The 14,924-nt window shown below is 36.4% G+C and overlaps 1 protein-coding gene and 1 long non-coding RNA gene across 16 annotated transcripts in view; one reads left to right on the top strand and one right to left on the bottom strand.

Moving 5' to 3' along the window:
* LOC118270887 (neurobeachin) overlaps positions 1–14,924 on the top strand; it is a 364,981-nt gene that overhangs the window by 3,312 nt on the left and 346,745 nt on the right. The gene's annotated exons all lie outside the window — the stretch shown is intronic.
* Positions 6,916–11,914, bottom strand: LOC126911066 (uncharacterized). 14 transcript variants are annotated; one of them, XR_007705633.1, is made up of 6 exons: positions 11,581–11,914; positions 10,197–10,888; positions 9,505–10,023; positions 8,986–9,158; positions 7,593–7,755; positions 6,916–7,246 (listed from the first exon to the last, which is right to left on the bottom strand). It is a non-coding gene; the product is annotated as an uncharacterized LOC126911066 (long non-coding RNA). The 14 variants fall into 14 exon arrangements; XR_007705622.1 differs by lacking the exon at positions 6,916–7,246 and having other exon boundaries at positions 7,258–7,755; positions 10,197–10,542; positions 10,716–10,888; XR_007705624.1 differs by lacking the exon at positions 6,916–7,246 and having other exon boundaries at positions 7,258–7,755; positions 10,197–10,715; positions 11,408–11,914.

Raw genomic sequence — 14,924 nt, 5'->3', positions numbered from 1 at the left:
ATCTAATATTCCTAGTTTTAGTATTCAATAGACTTTTCAAAAATATGAAATGTCAGTGCATTATTCGGCAATGTGACATTAAAGTCGGGACACATTTATCGGGAGCCACCCATCCCCCCAGTGCCAACCTCGAGCTTACGTAAGCGAGGGATCTAGATGTCATCACCGCCTGCTGCACCTAACTTAATGTTTCATTGACTTTTACAATATCAGGAAAGTAACTACGAACTTTTTACAATATTTTTCTGACATTTAAAATTAAAGAATTGCTTAAGTTAAAATGTCAACTGAAAATCGTTGAAGGGAAATCCTCCGCTAGTAGCAGTGAATGTGTTAATTACTTTGAATAGTTAAGAAAAGTACAAAGAACATCGGGCATTTTTGTATGGGACACTTACCTACGGCGAACAAAAATAAAATTAGGTACGGTGGATAGGCAATTAAATCTAGTTCACAATGGTATAGTTCCCATATCTGTGGGTCGTGGCAATAAGGAGAAATTGGACATTTAAAAAATATTTATAAATGTTTTTGGGCAATAATTGAAGAGGAAAAAGGGAATCAAAAATAATTAAAACAACATATTTTTCTCTTAACTTTTGGCGAAGGACTGCGATGATGATGACGAAGGACTGCGATGTAGTAAGATAAGCTAGCTACCTGCGCGAGCGCAACATATGTATACCAGTTTTAGGACTATGGGCGAGAGTGAGAACGAAACATGCACATCAACTTGACGGATTTAGTCTGATTGGGTTTATAAAAATACCACGGAGTGATATTTTAACTTACTGAGCGGTCGTTTAGTAATTAGGAAAAATAGTCAACTTAAAATATCATTTTCATTTTACTAATTATTTCCATTTTTCCATTATTGTGAATCAAAATAACTACACAATATTAAATATGATTGCAAACACTATCATGTAAAAATGTTTTGGTTTATGTTCGCGACTTTTAAAAAATCGGGTAAAAAACGCCCGATGTCCTTTGTATAGAGAACGCATCGTAATCGTAAATAATTCCAATACATTTAAGTATTGAAGTGCTGAAAGAATCGATTATGAAACGGTGAATTTGTGTAATTATTCAAGTTATACCCGTGAAATGTATTACAATAACCAATGTGCAGTGCAGTCGGTGTACACCAACAGGTGGCGCTACCTGTCTCGCGACAGAACAGCCGGTGCGTTGCGTGTGCGCATCCACCTGGCACGAATGTTTATATGCCCGCGGCCGGGGTTATTGTTACCGGCCTTATGAAAGTATTGGCGCGTGCGCGGCCTTCACTGTCCAAATGTTGTTATGTAATTTACGTTGGAACCGGTTTTACGTTTCAGTTGTAGTTATAGTTATTATGTTTTTCTTTGTTTGAAGTCGGTAATACATTAAATAAATTTTCACGTTGTGGAGTTTTATTTGCGGAACTACGCCAAGTTAAGTTGCTTATTATAACGGCACCTTGTTTGTTTCATCAGAAATAAAATTTTGCTCTTAAAGATTCTATTTAATTTGGAAGATGTTCAATATGAAGTCTTACAAGTTGATTAATTATGTATGGCTATGGATTCCTCTCCCAACCGCGGGACTCCGCCCACCGTACAAATAACTTGAAACTAAATATAAAATAACATAACGCAAAAGCACCGAATACCGACCGGTGATCGGGCGCGGCGAACAAAATCCTCCAAAAGATAAACAAAATATTCAAGATCGTATAATAAAAAATGCTTTTCCGAAAGTATATTAACTAAGAATTAGAAATATGTTCATAATTTTGCCCTTTTACGACTATTTTATACCTATATTTCGATTTAAACTCTTACGCTTGGAAAAATACTAAAGTCCCCGTATACCGACCGTCTGCCGACAGATGTCCGTGATACCGACTCCTCAGGAACCTGAGTCCGACCGGCCCAAACGCACATTGTAAAATCAACTCTATATCTTAGCAGTAGAGTAGAAATTCGTAAAACAACAATTTTTCTAAAACTATTCACGCATTGTTTTTGGATTCGATACTGAAATTACGATAATGTATTTTTAAATTTAACATAACATTACGTTTTTTAACACTCGGAGATGTAAGCAGAGAACACACAATGCGACGCCTACTTTTCTACCTACCGTGTAGGTAGTTATTTATTTTTTAATTAAGTTTCCTAGTACTTCAGCATAAGATTTACCTACATCATGTCGATCTTAATTTATTATGCCTAATAAAGAAATTTTTGGTTTAATGCGAATGGTCTTGAAGTACCTATAGGTAGACACCTATTATTAAGATACGTAATTAGGTAAATTCGTGACTAAACTTTTGTATGTACCCATACATTACATACTATGATTGTATCGTACATATGGTAGGTACTTATTTTATTTACTTTACTACTTGTAGGTTGTAGGTACAATATACCTCCGTAGTTATTTTCGGAACATTATGTGTCGTAGGTATTACGTACAAGTACTATACCTATTACTAACGTTTTTGTCGTTCATCCCGATGACTTACCGATGATGTGCTTATAATGTAATTTAAAAAAAACACCAAAACCTATATTCCCTTAGTTAGTCGGAACAAGGGACAGGGAAACAAATCGTATCCAGACTACGACCAAACCAGTATTTGTATAATAAAACGTCTTAACCGAAATTTATACCATTTTTTTTAGTTACTTTCTACTCTACTATTACTTATTAAGTTGTAACAATATCGTATTCATGAAATTCTTCGAAATAAACATAAAATATAAAGGTTTACTTCTAGCAAGTCTTTGTGAAGGAATCGTAAATAAATCGGAAATATGTCAATTTGAAACGTAAATTACAAAGAATCCATTATAGTTAGCATAGGTCGGATACCGGTCTATTATCTAAGGATAGCTTTAAGAATAAGAAACTAATCACAAAACACTCCCAAAACAAACCACGTTACAGAAAATTAGTGTCATTCATAAACCTTAAAATTCCGTTTACCGACCAATTTGGTCGGTATTCGGTACGTCGTTATTTTGTAGGGCTCCTCATTCCGTCCAACATTAATTTATCGATAAATCTATAAAAACAAGGAATTTCAGTATGATTATTGAAATTATAAGGACTCAATGAACCAATAAATCACATAAAGTAAATACATTCCTTGTTTACCCGAGTGATCATCGCCAAAATCGAGATCTTTTATTTCACTGATTTATGTTTTTTTCGCATTAAAATTTACGCAAACTGCACCTTATTTAGATTTTGTGGGATAGTCGGAATGTGCGTTAACCCACAAAACCCAAGTTTTGACTGAAGGTGTATGATGAATTAATGTATTGAATAAGGCGTGTTTCAAGACTTTCGCGCGATAAATACACAAACTAGCGTAAAATAACTAAAATGGTCGGATAGAGGAGGCCGGTCGGTAACCGGTGCCTTTGCGTTAATTAAGTTTATTCTATGAATGTGTGTCTAAAAATTAAACGAATAAAATGATGCTAAAGAAAATTACAAAGCCAATTTGTTAATTAGGCTACAATTTGATTGTTCAGGCGGGAGGATCACGGTAAGTACTCGTGTTAAAGTAAGCCGAGAAAATTCGTCGACGAAAAATTTTCCAGGAAATAATAACGTTGAAAAAACACGAGCAATGTCAAGATAAGTAGTCATCTGGGGGCCTTAAATAAGAATGTTGGCTAAACTTTTTTAAATTTCAAAGTTCCTCGTGAATCTTGCGATATCATTTCAAAGTAAGTGCTTCTTAAGGAGGTTAGAATCTGATCTAGCGTTTTTTCGACATTCTCACTTCACAGAAATAACTTGAATAATGCGTATGTATGCTAATAAGATTGTGATTTTTTTCTTAGTAACACATATATATTTTCTTCTCTTTCTTATATATTTTCTTGATTTATTAAACTCATTTCGTTGTACTGAGTATTTGTACTGTAAACGCTTGCCGTACAGTACAAGGATTTAATAGGATTTTGATATTTCAATACAAAAATCTGTTTAACATATCTTTGGTAAAATATAATTGGTGATTAAATCTTAATAAAGTAGACAAAGTATACTGTAAAACAAGACCAGATAAAGTAGTTTCGAAAGTCTCGTTTAATGAAGTCCGTGATAAAAAAAAAGCTGAATGAGTGCATGTAAGCAGAAATATGCAAAGAGTGCTCTCTCCGATGCATTAATTAACAATATCCGATAGCGGAGTGTCTGGACGTGTAATGGGACGCTGCGCGCTGCGGTCTGCGGTACATGGCACGCGCGGTCGGCGGAGACTTAACTAGGTATGGCTAAACTAAAAGTTACTTAGCATGAGAGCACTAACCTGTACTGCTAGGTGTCTCTAATAGGATGCCGAACTCAAAATGTCGTTGCCTTGTCATAATCTTAGCTTAAGGGTCCCTTAAAATTTCAGAGAGGTTGTCAAAACTTAAAGTCCCCGGTCTTATTTGTACGGCACTATAATATTAAAGCGTTATTACATTTGTATTGTAGCTCTACAATAATTGTACAATGTTTATTCAAGAACTAACTGAGTCGGCAATTCCCTCAGAATCAATAATGGTTGTGGCAAATTATGTATGTATAGTACCTAATACTCGTATGTCGCCGCGAACTGGTTCAATTAGTATTTCAATTAACTTTAGGCATTTTGCTAAATTCCACCCTTTGAAGTTCCCAGTCGCCTGGAGCTTGGCTTGAGTTCCGTTATGTTTATTCTTACAATACTTGAGACTTTAAATGTATCGGTGTTCATCTGCTCTGCACCAAATATCTTTAAAGTCACGATAATAGTTAAAGACTAAGAAAAAATAGCATAATATCAAGGCAACCTAAAAACATCTAGTGGGCCATAATTCTGTGAAAAATAATATCTTGTTAAATTCGTCGGCTGTTTAATATTTTCTAATAAAACATAACACAAGTTGGTTCAAAGCTCAATACATACTAAAATTGAACGTTTAATTATAATGGCGCTCTCTTCCTAGAAGTCTATCTAGTCACATTCCGTGGAGGCAGAGTGTGGTGCCTGCCGGGTCGATATGATGTCTGCGATGGCTCATTAGCCTCCCTGCCGAGCCTCGAGAGCTTCATTATATTCATTAGCTGCACTTATTCACAATTTGGCTGCAAAGATTAAGCAACATTCCTCTCCTAATTAAGTGAAGAGAACTTTTTAAAATGTTCATTAATTTTACTTCTTTATTGGTATTATTAAATTGATGAACGTTTCGGTAAGAAATAGGAAAACAACGTTTTAATTGAAGCTAAGTAATTAATGAGTGCCTCGTTCGTCGGGTGGTCGAAGGCGTTCGATACACGGCTGGCCAAATTGTTGGGTTTTCAATTTTCGCCTGTTTTCCATAACAGCACGGTCTGAAATTGTACCCGTGTTACATGGAAATAGACTCACTTGTATGGGACTTGATAGCAACCTGGCGAATTGTGGGTCCGTGTTACTTTTCACATACTATTTAGGAACTTTAATAGATATAATGAATTTGATACATATGCGTGATTTTATTTATGTTTAAGTTAGTAACTAATTGCCACTCGATGGTAAACACATGTAAACTTTATAAATTGTTGGTCATAACTAGATATTAATGACAAGAGTCTAGTAGTCTAGTCGGTAATGTTTCAATAAAATATGCTATTTAGGCGACACAAAGGTGGAAATCGATCTGCTGGCTGGCCTTGGCTGGCATGGCGTGACCGAGGCGGCAGTATCGCAGTTTGTACAGCAGTGGTCAGCCATTGATTGATGTGCCGCGGGCGTGGCTACCTCCACGAGCACTAGCCTCAAACATCGGCTAGGATAATTGGTTTGTTTATGGTCTACGTGTTTGAACTTCTTGGCAATGCCTAGGCGTAGCTCAGTAGCTTCATTAGTAAGGTCCACGCCTCTGTACACAGTGACTCGATAGTAACGGCCTTGTCCTGCATCGAATCTTGATACCGATATCAGTAACCTGTTGTTGAATCTTAGAATAGCAATTACTAATATCTTCGAACGAAACCCTCTCTGTACTTTCAGAATGCTAATTTGTAAAGCTTGAATTAGCGGGATTAATGTCGGAGTAAAAAAGCTCACGAAGCTCCGAGCTCTTTCAATTGGTGCTGTATTGGCTTGAATGATTTGAATATGAATAACCCTAATTAAGTGTCCGGGCTGGGCACAATAGGAGACATGAATACTCTAGCTATGCAAATGAGCGGCGATGTCTAGAGGTGTGTGGTGGCACGTGTGTGTGGGATCGATACCCGTGCACTGAGGACACCGGCCGCCGCTGCACACTACACGTGCCGGCACTCTCATGGAATAAGTAGATATTGAGACTACTGTCGAGATTATTTACCTGTGTGAACTTGGCACCCGACTTTGGAAATATTGGTATTTTCAATGGTTTTTCGAAAGATTTCGATTAGTAGTGGATAGTAGTGAAGCTATTTTCGTTAGTAGTAATACCGAAAAATTAGAAAAAAATAGTAAAAAATGTCATCCCCCGAAATTAAAAAAAAATGTTTTTTCCGGCTGTTTCTCATAAATGAACGTTAGTAGTGGATTGTAGTGCAATTTTATTCGTTTGTAGTAAAATAGAAAAAAAAAATTAAAAAATTAGTTTCGGAGTATTTTTTTCAAACGATTTTTATTACCTAAATACTGTTTCAAGGCATAAACGATTACTACAAACGTTAAAATTTACTAAAAAGGGTTCGTAGAGGTTAGTAGTAAAATAATTTTCGATAGTAGTAAAGATACATGTCGATTAGAAGCACTTGAGGTGAGTCAAACTTCTTTGTTTCCGAGCGATCACTCCGAAAGAAGTTTTAATCATCTCAAGTGCTTCTAGTCAACATGTATCTTTACTACTATCGAAAATTCTTTCACTACAAACCTCTACTAACCTCTACGAACCCTTTTTAGTCAATTCCAACGTTTGTAGTAGTCGAATTTATCTTCAAACAGATTTTGTCCAGCAAATATCGGTCCGAAACGAGTTTGACTCATCTCAAGTGCTTCTAGTCAACATGTATCTTTACTACTATCGAAAATTATTTCACTACAAACCTCTACTAACCTCTACGAACCCTTTTTAGTCAATTCCAACGTTTGTAGTAGTCGTATTTATCTTCAAACAGATTTTATCCAGCAAATATCGGTCCGAAACGAGTTTGACTCATCTCAAGTGCTTCTAGTCAACATGTATCTTTACTACTATCGAAAATTATTTCACTACAAACCTCTACTAACCTCTACGAACCCATTTTAGTCAATTCCAACGTTTGTAGTAGTCGAATTTATCTTCAAACAGATTTTATCCAGCAAATATCGCTCCGAAACGAGTTTGACTCATCTCAAGTGCTTCTAGTCAACATGTATCTTTACTACTATCGAAAATTCTTTCACTACAAACCTCTACTAACATCTACGAACCCTTTTTAATCAATTCCAACGTTTGTAGTAGTCGAATTTATCTTCCAACAGATTTTATCCAGCAAATATCGGTCCGAAACGAGTTTGACTCATCTCAAGTGCTTCTAGTCAACATGTATCTTTACTACTATCGAAAATTCTTTCACTACAAACCTCTACTAACATCTACGAACCCTTTTTAATCAATTCCAACGTTTGTAGTAGTCGAATTTATCTTCCAACAGATTTTGTTCAGCAAATATCGCTCCCAAACGAGTATGACTCATCTCAAGTGCTTCTAGTCAACATGTATCTTTACTACTATCGAAAATTATTTCACTACAAACCTCTACGAACCCTTTTTAGTCAATTCCAACGTTTGTAGTAGTCGAATTTATCTTCAAACAGATTTTATCCAGCAAATATCGGTCCGAAACGAGTTTGACTCATCTCAAGTGCTTCTAGTCAACATGTATATTTACTACTATCGAAAATTCTTTCACTACAAACCTCTACGAACCCTTTTTAGTCAATTCCAACGTTTGTAGTAGTCGTATTTATCTTCAAACAGATTTTATCCAGCAAATATCGGTCCGAAACGAGTTTGACTCATCTCAAGTGCTTCTAGTCAACATGTATCTTTACTACTATCGAAAATTATTTCACTACAAACCTCTACTAACCTCTACAACCCTTTTCATCTCAAGTGCTTCTAGTCAACATGTATCTTTACTACTATCGTCAATTCCAACGTTTGTAGTAGTCGAATTTATCTTCAAACAGATTTTATCCAGCAAATATCGGTCCGAAACGAGTTTGACTCATCTCAAGTGCTTCTAGTCAACATGTATCTTTACTACTATCGAAAATTCTTTCACTACAAACCTCTACTAACATCTACGAACCCTTTTTAATCAATTCCAACGTTTGTAGTAGTCGAATTTATCTTCCAACAGATTTTGTTCAGCAAATATCGGTCCGAAACGAGTTTGACTCATCTCAAGTGCTTCTAGTCAACATGTATCTTTACTACTATCGAAAATTCTTTCACTACAAACCTCTACTAACATCTACGAACCCTTTTTAATCAATTCCAACGTTTGTAGTAGTCGAATTTATCTTCCAACAGATTTTGTTCAGCAAATATCGGTCCGAAACGAGTTTGACTCATCTCAAGTGCTTCTAGTCAACATGTATCTTTACTACTATCGAAAATTCTTTCACTACAAACCTCTACTAACATCTACGAACCCGTTTTAATCAATTCCAACGTTTGTAGTAGTCGAATTTATCTTCCAACAGATTTTGTTCAGCAAATATCGGTCCGAAACGAGTTTGACTCATCTCAAGTGCTTCTAGTTAACATGTATCTTTACTACTATCGAAAATTCTTTCACTACAAACCTCTACTAACATCTACGAACCCTTTTTAATCAATTCCAACGTTTGTAGTAGTCGAATTTATCTTCCAACAGATTTTGTTCAGCAAATATCGGTCCGAAACGAGTTTGACTCATCTCAAGTGCTTCTAGTCAACATGTATCTTTACTACTATCGAAAATTCTTTCACTACAAACCTCTACTAACATCTACGAACCCTTTTTAATCAATTCCAACGTTTGTAGTAGTCGAATTTATCTTCCAACAGATTTTGTTCAGCAAATATCGGTCCGAAACGAGTTTGACTCATCTCAAGTGCTTCTAGTCAACATGTATCTTTACTACTATCGAAAATTCTTTCACTACAAACCTCTACTAACATCTACGAACCCGTTTTAATCAATTCCAACGTTTGTAGTAGTCGAATTTATCTTCCAACAGATTTTGTTCAGCAAATATCGGTCCGAAACGAGTTTGACTCATCTCAAGTGCTTCTAGTCAACATGTATCTTTACTACTATCGAAAATTCTTTCACTACAAACCTCTACTAACATCTACGAACCCGTTTTAATCAATTCCAACGTTTGTAGTAGTCGAATTTATCTTCCAACAGATTTTGTTCAGCAAATATCGGTCCGAAACGAGTTTGACTCATCTCAAGTGCTTCTAGTTAACATGTATCTTTACTACTATCGAAAATTCTTTCACTACAAACCTCTACTAACATCTACGAACCCTTTTTAATCAATTCCAACGTTTGTAGTAGTCGAATTTATCTTCCAACAGATTTTGTTCAGCAAATATCGGTCCGAAACGAGTTTGACTCATCTCAAGTGCTTCTAGTCAACATGTATCTTTACTACTATCGAAAATTCTTTCACTACAAACCTCTACTAACATCTACGAACCCTTTTTAATCAATTCCAACGTTTGTAGTAGTCGAATTTATCTTCCAACAGATTTTGTTCAGCAAATATCGGTCCGAAACGAGTTTGACTCATCTCAAGTGCTTCTAGTTAACATGTATCTTTACTACTATCGAAAATTCTTTCACTACAAACCTCTACTAACATCTACGAACCCTTTTTAATCAATTCCAACGTTTGTAGTAGTCGAATTTATCTTCCAACAGATTTTGTTCAGCAAATATCGGTCCGAAACGAGTTTGACTCATCTCAAGTGCTTCTAGTCAACATGTATCTTTACTACTATCGAAAATTCTTTCACTACAAACCTCTACTAACATCTACGAACCCGTTTTAATCAATTCCAACGTTTGTAGTAGTCGAATTTATCTTCCAACAGATTTTGTTCAGCAAATATCGGTCCGAAACGAGTTTGACTCATCTCAAGTGCTTCTAGTTAACATGTATCTTTACTACTATCGAAAATTCTTTCACTACAAACCTCTACTAACATCTACGAACCCTTTTTAATCAATTCCAACGTTTGTAGTAGTGGAATTTATCTTCCAACAGATTTTGTTCAGCAAATATCGGTCCGAAACGAGTTTGACTCATCTCAAGTGCTTCTAGTCAACATGTATCTTTACTACTATCGAAAATTCTTTCACTACAAACCTCTACTAACATCTACGAACCCTTTTTAATCAATTCCAACGTTTGTAGTAGTCGAATTTATCTTCCAACAGATTTTGTTCAGCAAATATCGGTCCGAAACGAGTTTGACTCATCTCAAGTGCTTCTAGTCAACATGTATCTTTACTACTATCGAAAATTCTTTCACTACAAACCTCTACTAACATCTACGAACCCGTTTTAATCAATTCCAACGTTTGTAGTAGTCGAATTTATCTTCCAACAGATTTTGTTCAGCAAATATCGGTCCGAAACGAGTTTGACTCATCTCAAGTGCTTCTAGTTAACATGTATCTTTACTACTATCGAAAATTCTTTCACTACAAACCTCTACTAACATCTACGAACCCTTTTTAATCAATTCCAACGTTTGTAGTAGTCGAATTTATCTTCCAACAGATTTTATCCAGCAAATATCGGTCCGAAACGAGTTTGACTCATCTCAAGTGCTTCTAGTCAACATGTATCTTTACTACTATCGAAAATTCTTTCACTACAAACCTCTACTAACATCTACGAACCCTTTTTAATCAATTCCAACGTTTGTAGTAGTCGAGTTTATCTTCCAACAAATTTTGTTCAGCAAATATCGGTCCGAAACGAGTTTGACTCATCTCAAGTGCTTCTAGTCAACATGTATCTTTACTACCATCGAAAATTCTTTCACTACAAACCTCTACTAACATCTACGAACCCTTTTTAATCAATTCCAACGTTTGTAGTAGTCGAATTTATCTTCCAACAGATTTTGTTCAGCAAATATCGGTCCGAAACGAGTTTGACTCATCTCAAGTGCTTCTAGTCAACATGTATCTTTACTACTATCGAAAATTATTTCACTACAAACCTCTACTAACATCTACGAACCCGTTTTAATCAATTCCAACGTTTGTAGTAGTCGAATTTATCTTCCAACAGATTTTGTTCAGCAAATATCGGTCCGAAACGAGTTTGACTCATCTCAAGTGCTTCTAGTCAACATGTATCTTTACTACTATCGAAAATTATTTCACTACAAACCTCTACTAACATCTACGAACCCGTTTTAATCAATTCCAACGTTTGTAGTAGTCGAATTTATCTTCCAACAGATTTTGTTCAGCAAATATCGGTCCGAAACGAGTTTGACTCATCTCAAGTGCTTCTAGTTAACATGTATCTTTACTACTATCGAAAATTCTTTCACTACAAACCTCTACTAACATCTACGAACCCTTTTTAATCAATTCCAACGTTTGTAGTAGTCGAATTTATCTTCCAACAGATTTTGTTCAGCAAATATCGGTCCGAAACGAGTTTGACTCATCTCAAGTGCTTCTAGTCAACATGTATCTTTACTACTATCGAAAATTCTTTCACTACAAACCTCTACTAACATCTACGAACCCTTTTTAATCAATTCCAACGTTTGTAGTAGTCGAATTTATCTTCCAACAGATTTTGTTCAGCAAATATCGCTCCCAAACGAGTATGACTCATCTCAAGTGCTTCTAGTCAACATGTATCTTTACTACTATCGAAAATTCTTTCACTACTACGAACCCTTTTTAATCAATTCCAACGTTTGTAGTAGTCGTATATGCTTTGAAACAGTATTTAGGTAATAAAAATCGTTTTCAAAAAATACTCCGAAACGATTTCTTTTTTATTTTTTTTTCTATTTTACTACAAACGAATAAAATTGCACTACAATCCACTACTAACGTTCATTTATGAGAAACAGCCGGAAAAATTTTTTTTTTTTAATTTCGGGGGATGACATTTTTTAACTATTTTTTTTAAATTTTTCGGTATTACTACTAACGAAAATAGCTTCACTACTATCCACTACTAATCGAAATCTTTCGAAAAACCATTGAAAATACCAATATTTCCAAAGTCGGGTGCCAAGTTCACACAGGTAGATTATTTCATACACAAAAACCATTAATCAAGTATCCTTACCGCCGTGTACCGTTATAGCATAAAAAAGAAACAAAATGCGATCCTCCCAACAGATTCTCGTTGCGAAAAAATAAACGTTGAGGTGAGGCGAGGAGGAACTTTTTATATTTGGTGCGAACGTGCCAACCAATCGCTGGAGGCAATTTGTGTCAGCCGCCAATCTTGCTCCGAGACCACGAACGTGGATTTTTCTCTTCTGTTTGCTTCCCAGCATATGTTTTTTCACTCGATACATTCAATAGATGGCGAATTATATATAAAAACATCGACGTTTTCCTGACTATTCATTGAAACTCCAGCAACGATATGGTGCAAAATGTCGCGTTTCGCAACGGTCACTGTGACTGGACAAACTGTAAATATTTTAGCTGGACAGCCGCGGCTATTACTCTCGAATGCTGCATGCTTTCAACAGTTCCAACTGGTCATGTTGTGAATGTTGTTTTGGATTTTCATTTAAATTCCTATTTCTATGTTCGTTCCGATATGTATTGTCTTATCCTTATTTCTAGAATTTCAGTTAAATATAAACTATTTCGATTCAAATGGATCGTTGCGTTCTTTTATAACATCACTTCGTATGTATCTAGCGACGTAAACACAAAAAATCCGCGTGATTTACGTTGTATTCATAAATAAGTCGCATTTCACGGAAACGGAAGAGTCGGCCGGAGGTAGCGGCGGAATAGTTATTTCGCTGCAATTCATCTGATGTATGATACGAACGTTCAACTAGATTACAGTTTGTATATTTTGCTCGAATTTTGCTTCGGCGAGTGCGAATTTCCCTCGTAACATAACAATTTGGAAAGGAAACGTATTTGATGGCAGATAATGTTAATAGCGGTCACTGCAACATTAACGCGTCCGGCACAGTTTGCGAATAAAGTATTAATTTTATTTGTGGTTATAGGCTGTATCCGTCGAACCCCGGCCCGGCGTTAAATGAATATTTTATGTTAACAGCGAACTGTCGTAAATACAGCGCTCGCCTGCTTCCACCGCGCTTATGGCTAATCCTCTCCGACGCCGGAATAGAGCTGTTAACTTGTTCCCCGTGACGTGATGTTCAATATCTGACAACCCTGGGAATATGTTCCACCACAGATTTCATTAATGCAACACAATACGTTTAATGTAACCATTCATTCTATTAATTAAAATAATTTGAAGTAATTGACCGATGTATTGATAACTATAATGAAATTACGAGGTAATTACAACTAGCGGCCACTTTCCTACATTTATTACGTACCGTCAATTAAACATCGTTTAATTACGTATAAATAAGTGGTAGTTTATTCCTGCTATTTTCTGGTTGACTGACAAAATTGACGGCAGTGAAATATCGATCGCTTTCAGCGTGTGCTCGTGTGCGGAACGTGCATTGTATCAGGTAAATGTTATTTAGCGGACTGAACATCTGTGGAGGGAACAAAAGCCGCGCCGCGCCGCGCCGCGCCGCGCCGGGAGAGATCGGTTAATGAACGCGGTGCCAATTTGCGCCGTGGACCCTTTTTACTCCATCCTTTATTTGTTCGCTTGTTCCGGCTGCACATAAACGTCCAACGGATTATACTGCAATTAGTCAGATACTGCGCTTTCTGTGTTCGCCGGAATTTATTGCTAGCCCGTGATTATTTCGTGATTGGATTCATTACGCAGTACGGTTGTTCCGTTCATTTTATGAGGAACCCTTTGTAGCTACACGGACTTGGCGGACACCTTAGCAATTGAAGCAATTGTTTTTTCTATTACTTTAATTTATTATAACGATAATTAATTATGCTTTAAATACGGGACATATCTCTTATTCATCAAACGAAGGAAGACTTCGTATTCTTCTAATTAACTTCAGTAACATCGACCCGACCATCACAAGTTAGTTATTCTGTTTCTAAATGGAATCAAACAGAAAACGTAAAGTGAAACAATATCGTGACATGAAAGTAATTAAAACCCATTTAGTTAGTTTACGTAGCTATGGAAGTGGTGTCGTAGGATCGGTCGCGGCGGCGCGGGCGGCTGCATGTACGAGAGTAGTGTAATTGAGCCGAGTGGCGGTCATTAATGCCCGGCTATGGTGCTTCAATTAACTGGATGCCGGTCGATCGCGCGTCACTGCCGTCACCCACTACACGTCCGCCGCACAGCACTACTCGCGCTCGAGTGTTGATTCGCTATCTACTCGACCATCGACAACTACTACGTTGTTTTACTAAATTATACCTAAAAATTGTTCGCAATTGTCTGACGGCCTTGTTGATCTGGGTAGCAATTAAACATGTTACTCAAGTGCTCGAAGTTTGGTGGATTATTCAAAAACTTACACTTACATGACGGGTTGTCGTGGTGACTGTGATATATGACTGCAACTGAATACGGTTTGCAAATATGTAATAATCATGTTTTTCTATGAAAGTAGTAGTTGCAGATACATGTTTTCCCATTTACTATTTGTATTGAAGCACATTTGTGGTAATGATGTTCATGATAATGAATGAATGATCTAGCTCCGTAGTTACGATGCTTTGTTTTCATCGTCATGTCAATTACTCGGTGCCAGCGAGTTTAATATCCGCTACCTCAAGGT

This window comes from Spodoptera frugiperda, chromosome 9, assembly GCF_023101765.2.
Source record: "Spodoptera frugiperda isolate SF20-4 chromosome 9, AGI-APGP_CSIRO_Sfru_2.0, whole genome shotgun sequence".
NCBI classification, from domain to species: Eukaryota; Metazoa; Arthropoda; class Insecta; order Lepidoptera; family Noctuidae; genus Spodoptera; species Spodoptera frugiperda.
Note: the sequence above shows the minus strand (reverse complement) of the source record. Positions and strands in the feature narration are given on the sequence as shown.